Source organism: Gekko japonicus, unplaced genomic scaffold, assembly GCF_001447785.1.
Source record: "Gekko japonicus isolate JY-2015 unplaced genomic scaffold, Gekko_japonicus_V1.1 scaffold1787, whole genome shotgun sequence".
Taxonomy (NCBI): domain Eukaryota; kingdom Metazoa; phylum Chordata; class Lepidosauria; order Squamata; family Gekkonidae; genus Gekko; species Gekko japonicus.
In genome coordinates this window covers 148807-166719 of record NW_015174893.1, presented here as the reverse complement: position 1 = coordinate 166719, position 17913 = coordinate 148807, and the positions used below count along the sequence as shown (strand labels likewise).

The window sequence follows — 17913 nt, the reverse complement described above, 5'->3', positions numbered from 1 at the left end:
CCCCCCCCCCCCCCCCCGGCAGTTACTCTTCCGAGCAAGTCTTATTGTAAGGCATAGATCCAGAGGAGTTAGCCGCGTTAGTCTAGCGAAGAGAGCTGTGTTTCCCGGAAGCTTATACTACAACGAAGTTCGTTGGTCTTAAAGGTGCTACTGGGCTTTTTATGACAAGGTATACTAGGTCGGTAGTTCAGCAGTTCCAGACCCGGGTGCCGCAAGACGGAGTGAGCTCCCGTCTCTAGTTCCAGCTCCTGCCAACCTAGCAGTTCGAAAGCAAGAAATTGCAAGTAGATAAATAGGTGGGAAAGTAACAGCGTTCCGTGCGCCTTGGTGTTTAGTCATGCCGGCCACATGACCACGGGAACGTCTTCGGACAGCGCTGGCTCTTCGGCTTTGAAACGGAGATGAGCACCGCAACCCTAGAGTCGGATTCGACTGGCTTTCGAGCAAGGGGACCTTGACCTTTACCTATACTCTCTCTGAGCATGGAGGCTCTTTGGCCCTGGTGGCCGACCAGTAGCTACTGTGAGGCTTCTTCTCCACGCGTGTGCTCAGGCCCCTTGTACAGCCGACTCAGTAGCAAACCCGTTGTAGCATCTGGGTTCCCCCGTTTTATAGCATTGTGTGCTTCCTCTGTGTAACTCTGCCGTACGAGAAACAAACCAATTAGGAGCAGCCGGATCTTGTGGCGGTGAGTTCCCCAAACTAGAAATGGGTGTGAGTTCCCTGTCCTGGATGTGACCCTGTGCTCGGTTGGTGCCTGTTGTTCACTGGAGGAAGCGGCCTCGACTGCACGGGCGGAGGGGGGGGGGAAGCTGTTGAGAACCAGTGGGGGAGAAACTGGCTTACCGTGTGTGTAGCTGTCTCTTTTTGATGGATGAAGTCTGCATGAGTAATTGTCTGTCTCTTTGAGTGGGGGGGGGGGGGGGGGAGCCACTTCCGAGCAGCCCTCCCTTGGCTGTGGGTTTCCTGCAGGGGGGGGGGAGAGAACTGAGGTGTGTCCTCAGCTGATCTCTAGCAGGCTTGGAATGCGGCTGTGACGAAACCTGGGGTGGGGGGAAACATGTTTTTTTCAGCTCCGCTTCCCACTGCAGGAGAGGACTGAGCTGTCCTGGGTCAGCCTGTGATTGTCTGGGACGGAGCCCAGGGAGCAACAGTGCTTGGAAACCGCTGTGATTCTGAGAACTGCTTTAGGGAGGTGGGTAATGTGGGTATTCACGGTTGTGGTTAGAAGAGCTTATGGAACAAGGCGGTTGGGGTGGCCGACTTGGCGTGGTGGTTAAGAGTGCGGACTGAAGTTCAAAAGGGCAGAGCTTCTGACCCCATGGGGTGGAGATGTTGCTCCCAGCTGCTTGAGAAAGCCAGTCAGTCTGTAAAATGTGGGGTTAACACTGTCCTACTTTATAAGAGGAGGAGGAGATTGGATTTATACCCGTCCTTCACTCAGAGTCTGAGTGGTTTACAATCTCCTTCCCTTCCTCCCCCCACAACGGACGCCCTGTGAGGTAGGTGGGACTGAGAGCTCTTTCGAGGACTGCCCTTGAGAGAATGGCTGTGAGAGAACTTGTGACTGACCCAAGGTCACCCAGCTGGCTGCACATGGAGGAGTGGGGAATCAAACTCGGTTCTCCCCGATTAGAGTCTGCCACTCTTAATCATTGCACCAAACTGTAAAGGTGTTCAAAATGTTTCCTGTAGAATGTAGGAATTATGGGTATTTTAGTGCCTTTCCCCAAAAATTATTTTATTATGTTACTTATAGTCTCCCTTTCTTACTTGGTCTCAAGGCAAATGCCACAGATTGAGTCAATCCAATCAGTGGATGGGACATTCAACAGATAATGCGGTAGAATTAGAGTTGCAGAACCAACCAAAAATCTAAAAACAGAACTGAAGCAAAGCATACGTCTAAACTTGACACTTTAAACGATCCAGAGATTACATAGCAGGATCCTGGGTTTTCAGCAAGCTAACCACTGTAGCGTAGACCGCACTCCCTAATAATTTTTCCAGGTACCTTTGTGACTCATTGTGTACGGGGCAACTCATTGCGTTTGTAGAAAAGCCACATTGAATAATTCAGTTTTGCAGGGTTGGTGGAAAGCCAGGGGAGTCAGAGCCTCCCTGCCCTCCTTAGCAAGGCCGTTCCACAAGGCGGGGCCACCACAGAGGAGGCAGGTGTACAGGCCATTGTTGATTTTGCCCGTTTGCAGCTTGGCCCCTGCGGAAGGCCTTGCTCAGATAAGCGAGGCTGTCGTGGCAGCGTGTGGGGGAAGAGGCGGTCTTACAGATAGGAGGGCCCAAGGCCATGAAGGACGTTGTGTGTGAGTGCCAATATCTTAAATAGAGCCTACTAACTGGGCACGGATATAGGTTTAGCCACGGACGTTGGCAGTGGCCAGTTGCGGAGCTTCCTTGGTTAGAGGCAGTCTGATACCAGTGAGGCAAAGCGACTTGCAGCCTGCAGCGGCTGTCTGCTGCTTGGTGGGGGGAAGGGTGTCTAACCGGGCAATTGCTAAATGCTTTAACTTTGCATAATACCTTGTCTCTGTCTGAATCTGTTGCTGAGTCATGCAAAGTGGCGTTCAGATTTCGTTTGTAACCGTCTACCGTGTACTTGGTTTGTAAGCTGTAATTATATCTGGAGAGCCCTGCTGGAGAGTTCTCACTTCAGTGGTATGCGAGAGGTCACCTCTGCGTGGTATAAAATGGTCTTGGAGACGTTCCCTTTAGCCTTGGACCCACCCATTTGCCTACCTTACAGGGGTGTTAAGAAGATTGCTGCAAGGGCATGCACAGAATATTTCTAATGTGTGGTGCTTTGATTTTGCTCTCCATGTCCAACTGTGCAGACCCCCTTTCTAGTCCCCAAAGAGGGCTGCCTCCCACCTAGTTCCTGCCTATCAGTGTAGGACAAGCCCCTTAAATGACCATTCCTTTATGCCTCTTTCCTCTCCTCCTTGCTTGGTGTCTGAAGCAGTGTTGCCAACTCCGCCTTGGGGAATTCCTGGAAATTTGGGGATGGTGTCAGGAGAGGGTGCCGTTTGGGGAGGGAGCGTCGAAGGAATGTGATGCCAAAGACATCACTCTCCAAAGCTGCCATTTTCTGGAGTAAGTGGTAATAATCAGGGGTCATTTCATAGAAAAAGAGGTGCAGGAGCTTATTAGCATAACTTATTTGCATATGCCACACCCCCTGACATCACCCGTAAGTGTGTCAGAAGGCAACACCCACCACTCAGGCTCCACTGGACTGTTTTGGATTGCTAGCTATTGGGGGGGGGGGAATGCGCAGATCGGCCTTCACACAGGAGAGAGAGCTTGTACCTGAATAAAACTTGGTCTTAAAGGTGCCACTGGACTGTTTTGGACTGGGGGGGGGGAGCTCTACAACTTACCTGGCTGCTTCTTGCTCTGATTGACGGCTGATGGGAGCAGGGGGTGGGGCTTGTTGCATGTGCCCGCCCCCTGGGCTCTTTACTGCCGGAGCTCCGCTCCTGTGCGCTCCTGCAGGAAATGATCCCTGGAATAATTATTGTATGGCAGTGTGTATAGCATAAAAGCCAGGGAAATGCTATAGCTGATGAAGTGGTACAGTATTATTCATAAACAGGTGTAACCTTGTAATACAGATCAAAAAACTAAAAAATACATTGAGTAGCCAAAATTTATAGTTAATACATAATACAATTAACAAAGGCTCCGGATTCTTCTCTTTGTTTCGCAAAATCAGCTTCCTCAGAAGTAAGTATTCTTGGCTGTAAGGTAAAGTATTATACATATTATATGCAAGTAAATTAAACCCTAATTGTGGTATAAAATAATTTTATTATCATATACATTATTTACTAAATTTAGGGTTTAATTTACTTATATATAATATGTAACATGTATGGCTTTTTCTCCCTACACTTCGTGCAGGAGCTTATGGGTGGGTCTGGACCATGCCGTGGGTAAGCACGCAGCCAGGTAATCTGGATTAACGCACAGCAAGTAGGTGCAAAGCCCCATTGGGTGGGAATCTTCGCCTCCACCCTCTCCACAAACAGTGTGTTACAGGGTCACCTGCTCACCATCAGCTGCCACTGCTCCAAAGTAAATATATTACTGACTAAATGGGGGTTGGAGCTGCGGTGGCTCAGATGGTTAAGATGCTGAACTGCAGGCTGTGGAAGGTCAGTAGTTCAGCAGTTCGAGACCCGGGTGCGCATGATGGAGTGAGCTCCCGTCTCTCGTTCCAGCTCCTGCCAACCTAGCAGTTCGAAAGCAAGAAATTGAAAGTAGATAAATAGGTACCACTTCAGTGGGAAGGTGACAGCGTTCCGTGCGCCTTGGTGTTTAGTCATGCCGGCCACATGACCACGGAAACTTCTTCAGACAGTGCTGGCTCTTCGGCTTTGAAACGGAGATGAGCACTGCAGCCCTAGAGTCGGATTCGACTGGCTTTCGAGCAAGGGAACCTTTACCTTTAACTGGGGGTTGCAGCTGATTTTCTACAGCCAGAAGGTAGAAACGCCTCCTGCAGAACTGAGTGCCTGGGTTTCTGATCTGTACAGTCTCAGGCTGGCTGGTTACATGGCTGAATGTGGTTCTGTGTTTGGGCCGGGGAATGGGGTGGGTAGGTGGCTTCCTGCATGCAGGGTCTTACTTAGGCATGCAGTGGTGGCCCCCATTCTACAAGTGTAGTGGTCCAAGAGGTGTTTTGTGAATGGATCAGGATGGACATAAGGAAGGGTGATTCCTTTACACAGAGGGTGATTAGAATGTGGAATTGACTGCCAGAGGATGTAGTGATGGCCACAGGGATAAACAGCTTGAAAAAGGGATGCGATAGATTCATGGAGGATGCCTGTCAATGGCTACTAGCCATAGTGGCTGAGGGGGACCTTCACATTCAGAGGCAGTCAACCTCTGAATCTCTGCGCCAGGAGGCAACATCAGGGGAAGGCCTCAGCCACTATGCCCTGTTGTTGGCCCTCCGGAGGAACTGGTTGGGGCCACTTTGAGACAGGATGCTGGACTAGATGGACCCTCATTGGTCTGACCCAGCAGGGCTCTTCTTAGGTTCTTATGAGAGGAAGGCCTCCACCTCTCTGCCCTGTTGTTGGCCCTCCAGAGTGACTAGTTGAGGCCACTCTATGAGGCAGGATGCGGGACTAGACGAACCCTCACTGGTCTGATCCAGGAGGGCTCTTCTTAGGCTCTTGTCAGGGGAAGGCCTCGGCCTCTCTGCCCTGTTGTTGGCCCTCAAGAGGAACTGGTTGAGAGCACTGTGTGAGGCAGGATGCTGGACTAGATGGACCCTCTCTGGTCTGATCCAACAGGGCTCTTCTTACGTTCTTATGAGGGGAAGGCCTCAGCCTCCCTGCCCTGTTTTTGGCCCTCCAGAGGAACTGGTCAAGGTCACTGTGTGAGACAGGATGCTGGACTAGATGGACCCTCACTGGTCTGACCCAGCAGGGCTCTTCTGATGTTCTTATGAGGGGAAGGCCTCGGCCTCTCTGCCCTGTTGTTGGCCCTTCAGAGTGACTGATTGAGGCCAGTCTATGAGGCAGGATGCTGGCCTGGATGGATCCTCACTGGTCTGATCCAGGAGGGCTCTTCTTAGGCTCTTGTCAGGGGAAGGCCTCAGCCTCTCTGCCCTGTTGTTGGCCCTCCAGAGGAACTGGTTGAGGCCACTGTGTGAGACAGGATGCTGGACTAGATGGACCTTCACTGGTCTGACCCAGCAGGGCTCTTCTGATGTTCTTATGAGGGGAAGGCCTCGGCCTCTCTGCCCTGTTGTTGGCCCTCCAGAGGAACTGGTTGAGGCCACTGTGTCAGGCAGTATGCTGGACTATATAGACCACTGGTCTGATCCAGCAGGGCTCATCTGATGTTATGATCTCCCAAATGCTTAAATCTTTTTAAATTGTACTTCCGTTAGACCCCCACCTTTCTCCCACTATGGCTCCCAAAGCAGCTAACGTCCTTCTCTCCTCTGATTTATCCTCACAAGAACCCTGTGAGGTAGGTGAGGCTGGGAGTGTTGTGACTGGCCCAGGGTCACTCAGCGAGCTTCCACAGCAGTGTGGGGATCTGAACCTGGGTCTCCCAGACCCTAATCTAATCCCTTGCGGGTCTTTATACTGTTGTCCCGTTTGAATCAGAACAGCCGCTGCTTTTCCATACTCTCCTTCTCATCTTCGCTTTGAGGTAACTAGAGACACTAGGAAAACTTCGTGTAGTGACCTATCTTACCTATTCTTATTCTGTCCTTTCTCCATGGAGCTTGGAGAAGGCAGTATACATGGCCTTCCTTCCCGGTCCCGTCCTCCCAACAGCCCTCTGAGGTAGGCTAGGCTGTGAGTGACTGGCCCAAGATCGCCCAGCAAGCTTCGTTGACGGAACAGGTTTCAGTCCAGGTCCAAAATCTGGCTCTCAAACCACTGCCCCCTGCTGTCTCCCTGGGGGAAATGCGAGAAAGGATTTGCCAAGGATACAGGGGGGGGGGCATTATTAGTCTTGAGTTCAAGAGCTGCAACCACAGAGTTAGTAGAAAAGAGCAGGAGTCCAGTAGCACCTTAAAAGCTAACAAAATTTGTGGCAGGGGTAAGCGCTTTTGTGAGTCTGAAGAAGCGAGGAATGACTCACGGGAGCTCGTCCCCTGCCACAAGTTTCGTTAGTCTTTCAGGTTCTGTTGGACTCTTGCTCTTTTCTACTGCTACAGACAAAACGCTTAGCACAGCTACTAATCTTGATCTAACCCCAGAGTTAGGTTACCTCTGCGCATGGTGTTTGATGGATAGTTGTATGTCAAAGGTCTCTATCCCCACAGAGTCTATACTTAAGGTTTCATTTTTTAAAAATAGCGTTTTATTGAGTTTTATATATCATTACATCCTGTATTACTTGTTAGTTGTATACAGTATCTTTCAACAGCATCTAATAAACAAGAATAGAAATGTTCTCCATACGTACAATACTTGTTAATAAAACACAAAGTCTGTATTTCTGAGGTAAAGCAAAATACTTAATTGGGTGCGCCCTGACCTGGATATCCCAGGCCAGCCCGATTTTGAAGCTAAGCAGGGTCGACTCAGCAAATACTTGGATGGGAGACCTCCTTGGAATACTGGAGGTGGGAGGTGGGGGCAGGCTTTATTCAGCTGCCTCTCTGAATATCCTCCAGGCCCCCAGCGGTGGTCAGTCACCAGAGCTTGCCATGACTTCCAGGTGCGCACACACACATGCATATATGAAAAATACCAAAAAAACCCCACCCAAAATACTTAATCGGGTGTGTTGGCCAGAGGTCTGGCAGCCCGACACCACTAAGAAGTTGGGGTTCTGTTGGTTTGAGCTGCCAGCCAGGCTGAAAGGAGTCACTTCAGATTGACTTGTACAACAGTAGACAGCTTCAAAATGTAATCTGGTGCCCAGAGGCAAAGTTCTTCCTGTTTTTTGTCACTGTTTCCTTATCTACATCTCGAGGAGGGGTTTGGGAGGCTGTGTTTACATGCCAACGGGTGCGCTCAACCTTGGCTGGAGGAAGCAGTAACTTTGCAAAAGGTGGAAGGTAGAAGAATGGGCTCTCTTGGGGTGGAGTGCTCTGAGCATGTACAGAGTTCTCTTAGCAAGAGCAAAAGGCTTATAGGCATGTAGGAGTTGGTTACCATCTGTCCAGCTCATGGCAATCCATGTCCATCTCTCAGCCTGCTTCCTGGTCTTGAGTAATTGCTCCCCAAGAGGAGGCCCGTGGGGGACCAAGCACATCTCTTTTGCCACATGTAGTCAGTATGCAGGTGTGCGCAATGACGCCATAGTTTTGTGCTTAAGCAAGCTGAGACAGCTCTGCTGGTTTCCTTTTCCTGGCACTGATTACTGGCAACTGGACAAAAGGATTGAAAGCGAATTATCTGGGCCCTTTGGATGGCAACCCAAAGATCTCGGCAAACTTCCTTGTCCGACTTGGTCACTTTTTCCTAGCCACAGCTCACCCAATGAGTTGATTAACACATGGAATTCACTGCCACAGGAGGTGGTGGCAGCTGCAAGTATGGACGGCTTCAAGAGGGAATTGGATAAGCATATGGAGCAGAGGCCCATCAGTGGCTATGAGACACAAGGTAAAAGAAGAGATTGGATTTATACCCCACCCTTCACTTGGTGTCTCAGAGCGGTTTACCATCTCCTTTCCCTTCCACTCCCTACAACAGACACCCTGTGAGGTAGGCAGGGCTGAGAGAGCTCGTTTGAGAGCTGCTCTTGAGCGAACAGCTCTGACAGCACTGTGGCTTGCTGGAGGTCCTCCAGCGGCTGCGTGTGGAGGAGTGGGGGATCAAACCCAGTTCTCCCGGATTAGAGTCCATGCACTTAACCACTACACCAGACTGGCTGTCTGGTATAGATAGGAACTCTCAATCTGGGGCAAGTGATGCTCTGTATTCTTGGTGCTTTGTGGGGGGGGCAGCAGTGGGAGGGGCTTCTAGTGTCCTGGCCCCACTGCTGGACCTCCTGATGGCCCCTGGTATTTTTGGCCACTGTGTGACAGAGTGTTGGACTGGATGGGCCATTGGCCTGATCCAGCATTGGCTTCTCTCGTGTTCTTAGTTAGCTCAGTGGAACTTGCATGTTCAGGAGCAGTATGCTGCAGAGCCTTTGATGCAGGCGCAAAGACAGGACGTCTGCTGCCTCCTTGCCCGGCCGGTGACCCTTTCCGGAGTCGGTATGCTGCCCTTGAGAACAAAGTCCAGGACTTGGTGGACTCTCGGCCCTGTGAGGCCAAGTAGTTCTCAGGCGATTACCGCAAAGAACAGGTTGGGTTACTAAAAACAATCGTGTGTATAAATCAAGAAAACTTCTTCCTTTTTCTTGCTTCTGGCTTTGGCAGCCTTCCACATCTCATCTTCCTTGCCTCCCCCCTCCCTTTCTGGCAAACCGTCACTGCGGTTAGAAAACTGTGTGTGAAGGGAAGAATGACGACTTCATCCTCTAAAAACTCTTGTTCTTTTACTCCCGTTGCACTTAAAAGGGAAAAAATGTAGCAGCTCTTTGGGACCTGGGCCAGGATCCGCTGCTGCCGTTGCCGACTGCCGGGACACGCAGGCCGCCCCCCCCCCCCGCCCCCCCCCCCCCCCGCCTCGCCCACCTCCCTGAGATCTGTTGAGCCTATAAAAAGAACCGCCTAATAAAACCCTTGCATGCCAGGTTGCTCTGGCCCTTGTGCCAGGGCGTGGGCTCGGTGCCACCTCTCTTCAGGGCCGTGGGCAACTTGGGAGCTGCCGCCTGTAATCCCAAAAGCTTTTTCCAAAAATAATAATAATAAGCAAATGTATTTTTCCGACTTGCCCCATCCTGAGTTCTTGTAATATCTTGAGAGGGGGGAAAATATTAAGAGCCTTGACTCCAGAGATATGTGTTTGAATCTCCCACTTTAAAGCTCTCTGAGTAGCTTTGGGCCAGTCCCTTTCTGCCTTGCCTGCCTTGCAGGGGGTTTGGGGTAAGGGGGGGAATGCAGCTATGTACGAAGGCAGAAGACAGGAGGGCCTGACGTGATCTTGTCCATAGGGTCGTGAAGTGTCGGACTTGACTGTGCGACTGAACAACAACAAAAAAGTCCTGAAGGCATTAGAGAGAGACAGATTGAAAATGCAGGGTGCTACCGACTAACGTGAACCGGCCCTGTCGCTTAGCAAAACTTCAGGAGACCTGTGGGTTTTTTTCTAGAGGAAAGAGGGGTGTGTCTGCTCTAAACGGTTTGTAGGCTACTGTTCTAGCTATTTAAAAAAACCTCCAAGCTTGCTGTATGCAAAAGCAGTGCAAATGGGAAACAAGCAGGGCAGGGCAAACGGATTTCGAAATGATTTTTAGCTTTAAAATCCATGAGCAGTTTAAAAAAGCAACAGAATAACGCAGCTGCTAAATTGGAGGGGGGCGGAGGTTTGACTGATGTCAACATACCATTGGGATCTCTAGGCGCAGATATCCTGGCGGATTTTAAAATGTCATTTTCAAGAGGCTGATGGCATTTTTAAAACCGTTGGGAACTAGGTTTGCCAACCTCCAGGTGACAACTGGAGCTCTCCTGCTATAACCGTGGTTAAGTGCGCGGACTCTAATCTGAGAGAACCGGGTTTGATTCCCCACTCCTCTACTTGCAGCTGCTGGATGACCCTGAGCAAGCCATAGTTCTGACGAGCTGTCCTCGAAAGAGCAGTTTCTGTCAGAGCTCTCTCAGCCCCACCTACCTCACCGGGTGTCCGTTGTGGGGAGGGGAAGGAGATTGTAAGCTGCTCTGAGACTCCGAGTGAAGGGCGGGGTATAAATCCAATCTCTTCTTCTTCTATAACAATTGGTCTTCAGATCAAAGTCAGTTTCCCTGAAGGAAATGGTTGCTTTAGAGGGTGGACTCTATGGCATTCCAGCCAGTGGAGTTCCCTCACCAGGCTCCACCCCCCCCCCAAAATCTCCAGGTATTTCCCAACCCAGAGTTGGCAACCCTTCTGGGAACTCCTAGAGTTCTCTGGCGTAGCCCTGGGGCTTCATACAGTTCTGACTTGGTGACCCAGTGACATCTGTGTGGGCCTTTGCACCGACATTGCCAGTCCTCCTAGGCCATAGAGGTGGGCCGTGCTAGCAAGGCACGTGAGGCCCCTCTCATCCTGTGTGTTTTGGTACCAGCCCGCCTCTGCTGAGGGTGTCTCAGAACTGTGGTAGGTCCACTGTTAAGTCTGTCTTGTTCACTGGGCTATGGGTAGGGGTGCCAACTTCCAGGTGGGGTATTGCCATTGCCAACCTCCAGATGGAGCCTGGAGTTCACCCAGATTTTCAACCCCTCTCCAGAATGAAGAGATCAGATCCCCCGGAGAAAACTGCTGCTTTGGAGGGGGGACTCCGTAGAATTGTTCACTGCTGATTTCCCAACCCAAAGTTGGCAACCCTAGTGGAACAGCTACCTGCGCCTCTTTACAACTCCTTAGTGAATATTTAGAGAGTTTAAGCAAAACTTGGCTTCATTTGAAAATAATAGTGTGTATATTCAGGTAAGCCTATGCAATTAAGACCATAAGAGAAGCCAATGTTGGATCAGGCCAGTGGCCCATCCCGTCCAACACTCAGTGTCACACAGTGGCCAAAGCCCTGGTGCCATCAGGAGGTCCACCAACAGGACCAGAACCCCAGAAAGCCCTCCCACTGTTGCCCCCCCAAGAATACAGAGCATCACTGCCCCAGACAATAGCATTCTAAATTTCTTGCAGCACAGTAGCTGAGATGATTGAGCTGGGATTCCCTTCCTCAACCAAGCCTTGTGGGATTGTTAGAATAAAATCATGAAAAATGGGGGGGGGGGGGGGGGGACACAACAGCCTGCCTAGATTCCCTCTCTACAGCCTACCTTACAGGAGTGTTGTAAGGCTTACTGCAGTAACATATGAGTTTGTACACCTAAAAGCTACACAAATGCCTCTTCAGGCTACTGCTTGTGTTCAGCCATTGATACGCCCCAGAACGAGTCACTTCTAAAAAGAGAGAGAAAAACATAAATTCAGAGCCTGGTCTAATCTGTTTTTTTTGGGGGGACACACGGGCTTTACTTCTATTTAAACATGATAGAGGGAAAACTGAGATGTGGTTTGGGGCTGGCGAAGAAGGGTAGAGATAAAATAATGAAGCCTACAGTTCGGTATAAAAAAGAGTGCTTGTTCCTTCCTATCCATATTTAGTAAATAACAAATGAAACCCAAATTGGCTTGGCAGTTAATATAATGTGGAAGCCCCTCCATGAGAACAGCCTCTTGTCAGAGGAGGCTGCCTGGAGTATCCCTGCGTGATTTGCTCAGACCTGCCGTCTTCCTTCCATAAGGCTGTGGGTGCGCTTAGCTTCCCTGTACTGTTGACTGCAGCTTAATTAGGTTGTTCCTGATGCAAACACAGAAGGAGACCGCCTGTTGCATCTCTGCATGTGTTGAAGCTTGGCTGCTTTGCATTCGGAGGCATGCTGGTTTGTGCTGGGGGAGACTTCGGAGAGCAACTTCCTTAGGTGTGCTGGAAGCAATTCTGGTTTCACCCAAGGGTGCCTTTGCTTTAGGAGCTTAGTCAACAACACTGGGTTATACATTTCACACCCATAATCAGATGCCAGAAGTCCCTGAAAGGCAGACAGAAGCAGTTCATGTGAGCCTAATATTAAGAGTGCAAGATTTGAGCCCAGTAGCACTGAAAAGACAGACAAGATTTCCAGAGTATACACTTGACAAGGGTCAAAGCTGCCTTTATCAGATATCAAGGGAACTTTGTGTCTCAAAAGCTTATACCCTTGAAATCTCGTTATCTTTAAAGTGCTACTGGCAGACAGACTCTAATCTGGAGAACCGGGTTTGATTCCCCACTCCTCCACATGCAGCTGCTGGTGTGACTTTGGGTCAGTCACAAGTTCTCTCAGAGCTGTTCTCTCAAGAGCAGTCCTTGAAAGAGCTCTCTCAGCCCCACCTACCTCACAGGCTGTCTGTTGTGGGGAGGGGAGGGGAAAGGAGATTGTAAGCCACTCTGAGACTCCAAGTGAAGGGCGGGGTATAAATCCAATCTCTCCTTCATCTTGCTCTTCTACAGCAGAGCAACACGGCTACCCCAAGAAGGCTATTAAACACAGACACGCTTTTAAGTCACCGCACGGTAGGCAAGCTGACAGGCAGAAAGTTGGTTCGTTTGCAGTGTGGTCTTGGAGGAGAGTTTTACGGATACCGCGGACTGCCCAAAAGACAAATAAGGGAGTTCTAGATCAAATCAAACCTGAACTCTCCCTAGAAGTTAAAATAATTAAAACTAAACTGAGGATCTCGAACTTTGGTCACATTATGAAGAAGGCGAGAGTCACTGGAAAAGACAATAGTGCTAGGAGAAGTTGAGGGCATCAGGAAAAGAGGAAGATTTAATTACATGGATGGACTCCATCGAGGAAGCCACAACAAGAACATTTTGGAGGACGTTTTGGAGGTCATTAATTCATAGGGCCCCCGTAAGTTGGAAGCGCCTTGACGGCACTTAACAGACACACACACACATGTGGTAGACAAATGTCCACTTTGCAGAGAGGTCTTCTTGGCAACACCCATTAGCCTGCTGATGTTCCATTTCTCAGCTGGAACAACTGAGGCTGATTATGACTTCCGTCATGTTGCCTAAATCCAAATCCCTGCTTGGCCACAGTTTGTGGGCACTGGGCAGTGCCCGATCCGGCCGGGGTGCCATTAGGCTGTGTTGTCAAGAGTTACCAACAAAACAATCACTGTTGAGGCTTTTTTTTTTTTTGAGCTGTACAGCCAGATACACATTAGCCTGGCTTTTATCTGTGGCCTGGTGAACATTAACTAGGCTAGCCCTGCCCGTGGAACCTTGCCAGAATCGGGGAGCTCCGTTGAGGTGGAAGGGAGTGTTCAGTGGCTTGGCATTCCCACCCCACCCACCCCCGCCTGCGGAGCGGCTCCAAACCTAGTGTTGCCAGGTATGCAAACCTTACCCAGGAGCTGTGGAGTCCTTTGACACTCTCTGCTGGTGGGCCTAACTTGGGCAGCAGCTCGTAGTGAAGCTAGCAAATCTCAAGGGCCAGCAAGTATGTTTAATAGTTGCAGGCAACCTGGATTTCTCAACTTCGTTGCTGTTAACCTGTCCTAGCCAGAAGTTCTGGGCTTTCACACCTTCCTTCACTCTGCCGCCTTCATCAGTACTTGTGGATCTCGCTGAAGCCTGTTACTGGCCTGGTCCACAGGAGGAGATAGCTTTGCTCTGTTCCTAATCCTCACTGGGAATTTTACTTCTTGTAGGAAGAACTTCCTGAAATTAGAGTGGTTCCTTGGTGGAACAGGCTTCCTCGGGAGGTGGTGGGCTCTCCTTCTTTGGGGGGTTTTAAGCAGAGGATCAGTGGGCCATCTGACAGCAATGCTGATTCTGTGAATTAGCGGGAGGGCAGGAAGGAATGAGCCAGGGCTCGGCTCTCCTGGCGCTTTCTTACATGCCCAGGGTAATACCAATTGTCCCTTTAGAAGAAGAAGGAGAGATTGGGTTTATACCCCGCCCTTCACTTGGAGTCTCAGAGCGGCTTACAGAGCGGCTTACAAACTCTTTTCCCTTCCCCTCCCCACAACAGACACCCTGTGAGTTGGGTGGGGCTGAGAGAACTCTGACACAAACTGCTCTTTTTCAAGGACAGCTGTGCCAGAGCTTGTGACTGACCCAAGGGCACATCAGCAGGTGCGAGTGGAGGAGTGGGGAATCAAACCCAATTCTCCCAGACTAGAGTCCGCACACTTAACCACTACACCAAACTGGCTCTATTCTAATTTCTTCAGTATGTGCTCTTGCCCTGAGAACCCCCAGCACCCCAGTATCTGTTCATTTAGGGTCAGGAAGGATTTGTGTGAATTTATTGTGCACGGAATTGGACTAGTTGACCACGGGGTTAGACTAGATGTCCCTTGAAGGGTACCTTCCAGCTCTATGCCTCTGTTTTCTGTTACTCCAATGCGCTACTTTAAATGTGCAGATTAGAGGCATAGAATTGGTAGACGTGGGGAAGCCACTGCGAAGGTAGGAATTGGTATGTTTTCCCCATAGAGTCTTCTAAAAGTGCTAGTCTGTGCTGAGGACGCTGCCCCTATAGACTTGTTTGTGTGTGGGGGGGGAACACCACCCTTTCTTCAGAAAAAAGGTAAAGGTTCCCTTGCTCGAAAGCCAGTCGAGTCCGACTCTAGGGTTGCGGTGCTCATCTCCGTTTCAAAGCCGAAGAGCCAGCGCTGTCCGAAGAAGTTTCCGTGGTCATGTGGCCGGCATGACTAAAAACCAAGGCGCACGGAACGCTGTTACCTTACCACCGAAGTGGTACCTATTTATCTACTTGCAATTTCTTGCTTTCAAACTGCTATGTTGGCAGGAGCTGGAACTAGAGACGGGAGCTCACTCCGTCATGCGGCACACTCGGGTCTCGAACTGCTGAACTACCGACCTTCCACAGCCTGCAGCTCAGCGTCTTAACCACTTGAGCCACCGCAGCTTCAGAGGGAAGCGTTAAAATGAACAGATACTGGGGTGCTGGGGGTTCTCGGGGCAAGAGCATATACTGAAGAAATTAGAATAGGTGCAGATCTTTTCTCATTGCTCCTGACACTCAAGAGCAAGAACAGATGCCCTTTCTAATGAGGGGGAGCCAGTTTGGTGTAGTGGTTAGGAACGTGGACTCTAATCTGGGAGAACCGGGTTTGATTCCCCACTCCTCTGCATGCAGCCAGCCGGGTGACCTTGGGTCAGTCACAAGTTCTCTCAAGAGCAGTTCTCTCACAGCTCCCTCAGCCCCACCAACCTCACAGGGTGCCTGTTGTGGGGAAGGGAAAGGGATTGTAAGCCACTCTGAGACTCCTTCATGTAGTGAAGGGCGGGGTATAAATCCAGCTCTTCTTTTTGGGCCCCGCCCTGTATAGCCCAGGCTAGCCCAATCTTATAGAATCTCTGAAGCTAAGCAGGGTCAGCCCTGGTCAGTATTTGGAAGAGAGACCACCAAGGAATACCAGGGTTGCTACATAGAGACAAGCAATGGCAAAAACCCACCTTTGTTCGTCTCTCGTCCTGGAAACCCCACTGGGGTTCCCTTTAAGTCAGCTGTGACTTGATGGCAGGATATGGGGATGCTCTTTAGGATCCCTTAGGAACCTGCCTCCCTGACCTGGCTTGTCCAGGCTAGCCTGAACTTCATTGGCTCTCGGAAACTAAGCAGGATCAGCCCCGGTTGGTACTTGGATGGGCGGCCGTGAAGGAAGCGGTGCAGAGGCAGGCAGTGGGAAACCACCTCTCAACGTCTATAGCCTTGGGAGAGGAGGAAGAAGAGGCGTCATAGTTGGTTTTTATACCCCGTTTTTTACTACCCGACGGCGTCTCAGGGCGGCTTACCATATCCTTTCCCTTCCCCTCCCCACAACAGACACCCTGTGAGGCAGGTGGGGGCTGAGAGAGCTCTGAGAGAAACTGCTCTTGAGAGAACAGCTCTGAGATAACTTGTGACTGACCCAAAGTCACACCAGCAGGCTAAACATGGAGGAGCGGGGAATCAAACCCGGTTCTCCCAGATTAGAGTCTGTCACTCCTAACCACTACACCAAACTGGCTCGTGAGGGGTTTCCACCATCTCCAGAGTCTGTATCCTCCTCCCGCTCTCAGCCTGTCTGTATCAAATTCAAAAGTGGCTTCTGGAACCGGCCTTGCAGTTGGAGCCTGACATTGAAAGGGGTCCGTCCCCTCCCAGCAGCAGCCCATTAATGAGCTCTGCAGGCAGGCGAAGATCAGAGGCTGGGAGAGGCTATATTTTATGGGCAGGCTTGATTGCCACTGGATTGTGGGTCTCCATAAAAAGCATAACGGGCCAATAAAAATCTGCAGCAGCTGCGCTTTTGAGCTTCGTCCAGATGTTCCCCAAAGGGCCTCGGAAGGAATCTCTCTTCCCGTGGATGCAGATTCTGGCGGAGGCGGCCTCCCGCCTTTCTGCAAGGGCTCCCGAGGTGCCTAAGCGGCCAGCTCCCACTTTGGCTCCTTCGAATAGGCCCCCCTGGACTTCAGAAAATGAGGGCCGAGCAGGAGGCGGTGCCGACTGTACAAGCCGCGGCAGACCAGAGCTTCGTGGAGGGCAGCTGGAGCTTGCTTTTGTGCCAGGTGCTGTACGTTCTCTTCCTTGAAAGGTGTAGAGCTTGGTACATTTGGTGCTTTTTAAAAAAACAACAAAACATGGCCATGCACCTGCCCCAAGAAAAGCTAACTTGGGCATCTCAGAATTGGCAGTTGGGAGGGGCCTCCAGGGTCGTCTAGTCCCACCTCCCGCACAATGCAGGGAATTCACAAATGCCTCCCCCCCACACCCCCAGTGACCCCCTGCTCCATGCCCAGAAGATGGCAAAAAAAAACTCCTCCAGGATCCCTGGCCAAACTGGCCTGGAGAACAATGGCTTCCTGATCCCAAAGTGGCGATCAGCATTTCTCTGGGCATGTAAGAAAGGGCCACGAGAACTAAGCACTGAGTTCTATCCTTCTCACCCCACATTTTAGCAAGCATCCTAGAAACTCCAATGCCACGTCACTCCTGCACCCAAACAAAACCACCCTCACTTTCTTACTCTCTGAATTCCCTGCAGCAGTTTTTATACAAAACCTTTTACTTCTGTCTACCTCATTCCCAAACGCTATCCTTTTCCCCGCTTCAGGAGGATACAGTGGTAGAAAGTCATTTTTAATCAAAGGGCATGTGGATGACTGAACACTAGAATCAACTGCAGCACTGACCTGTAAGCTATGAAACTCTCTCTTTTTTTGCTGTGAAGTTATGGTGACACCCCCCCCCCCATGGGGTTTTCAAGCCAAGAGACATTCAGAGGTGGTTTGCCATTACTTTCCTCTGCATAGCAACCCTGGGCTTCCTTGGTGGTCTCCCACCCAAGAACTGACCAGGGCTGATTCTGCTTAGCTTCCAGGCTCTGACAGGATTCAGCTAGCCTGGGCTCTTCAGTTAGGCCAAAAGTACATAAATCCTCCTCCTGTGGAGGAGGGGGGGAGACGAAGAGATTGGATTTATACCCCACCCTTTACTACCCGAGGGCATCTCAAAGTGGTTTACAATCTCCTTTCCTTTCCCCACAACAAAACACCCTGTGAGATAGGTGGGGCCGAGAGAGCTCTTGAGAGAACAGCTCTGAGAGAACTTGTGACTGACCCAAAGACACACCAGCAGCTGCATGTGGAGGAGTGGAGAATCACACCCAGTTCTCCCAGATGAGAGTCCACGCTCCTAACCACTACACCAAACTGGCTCTACTAAGGTGCTGCTCCCCAGCATCTAGAAAGCCTAATTATGAAAACCTTCCCTCCCCCACCCCATAGGGTGGTGGGCTCAGCCATAACATG

The 17913-nt window shown here is 50.5% G+C and overlaps 1 protein-coding gene across 2 annotated transcripts in view; it reads left to right on the top strand.

The window, feature by feature from the left end:
• TAGLN2 (transgelin 2) overlaps positions 1-17913 on the top strand; it is a 43420-nt gene that overhangs the window by 608 nt on the left and 24899 nt on the right. The gene's annotated exons all lie outside the window — the stretch shown is intronic.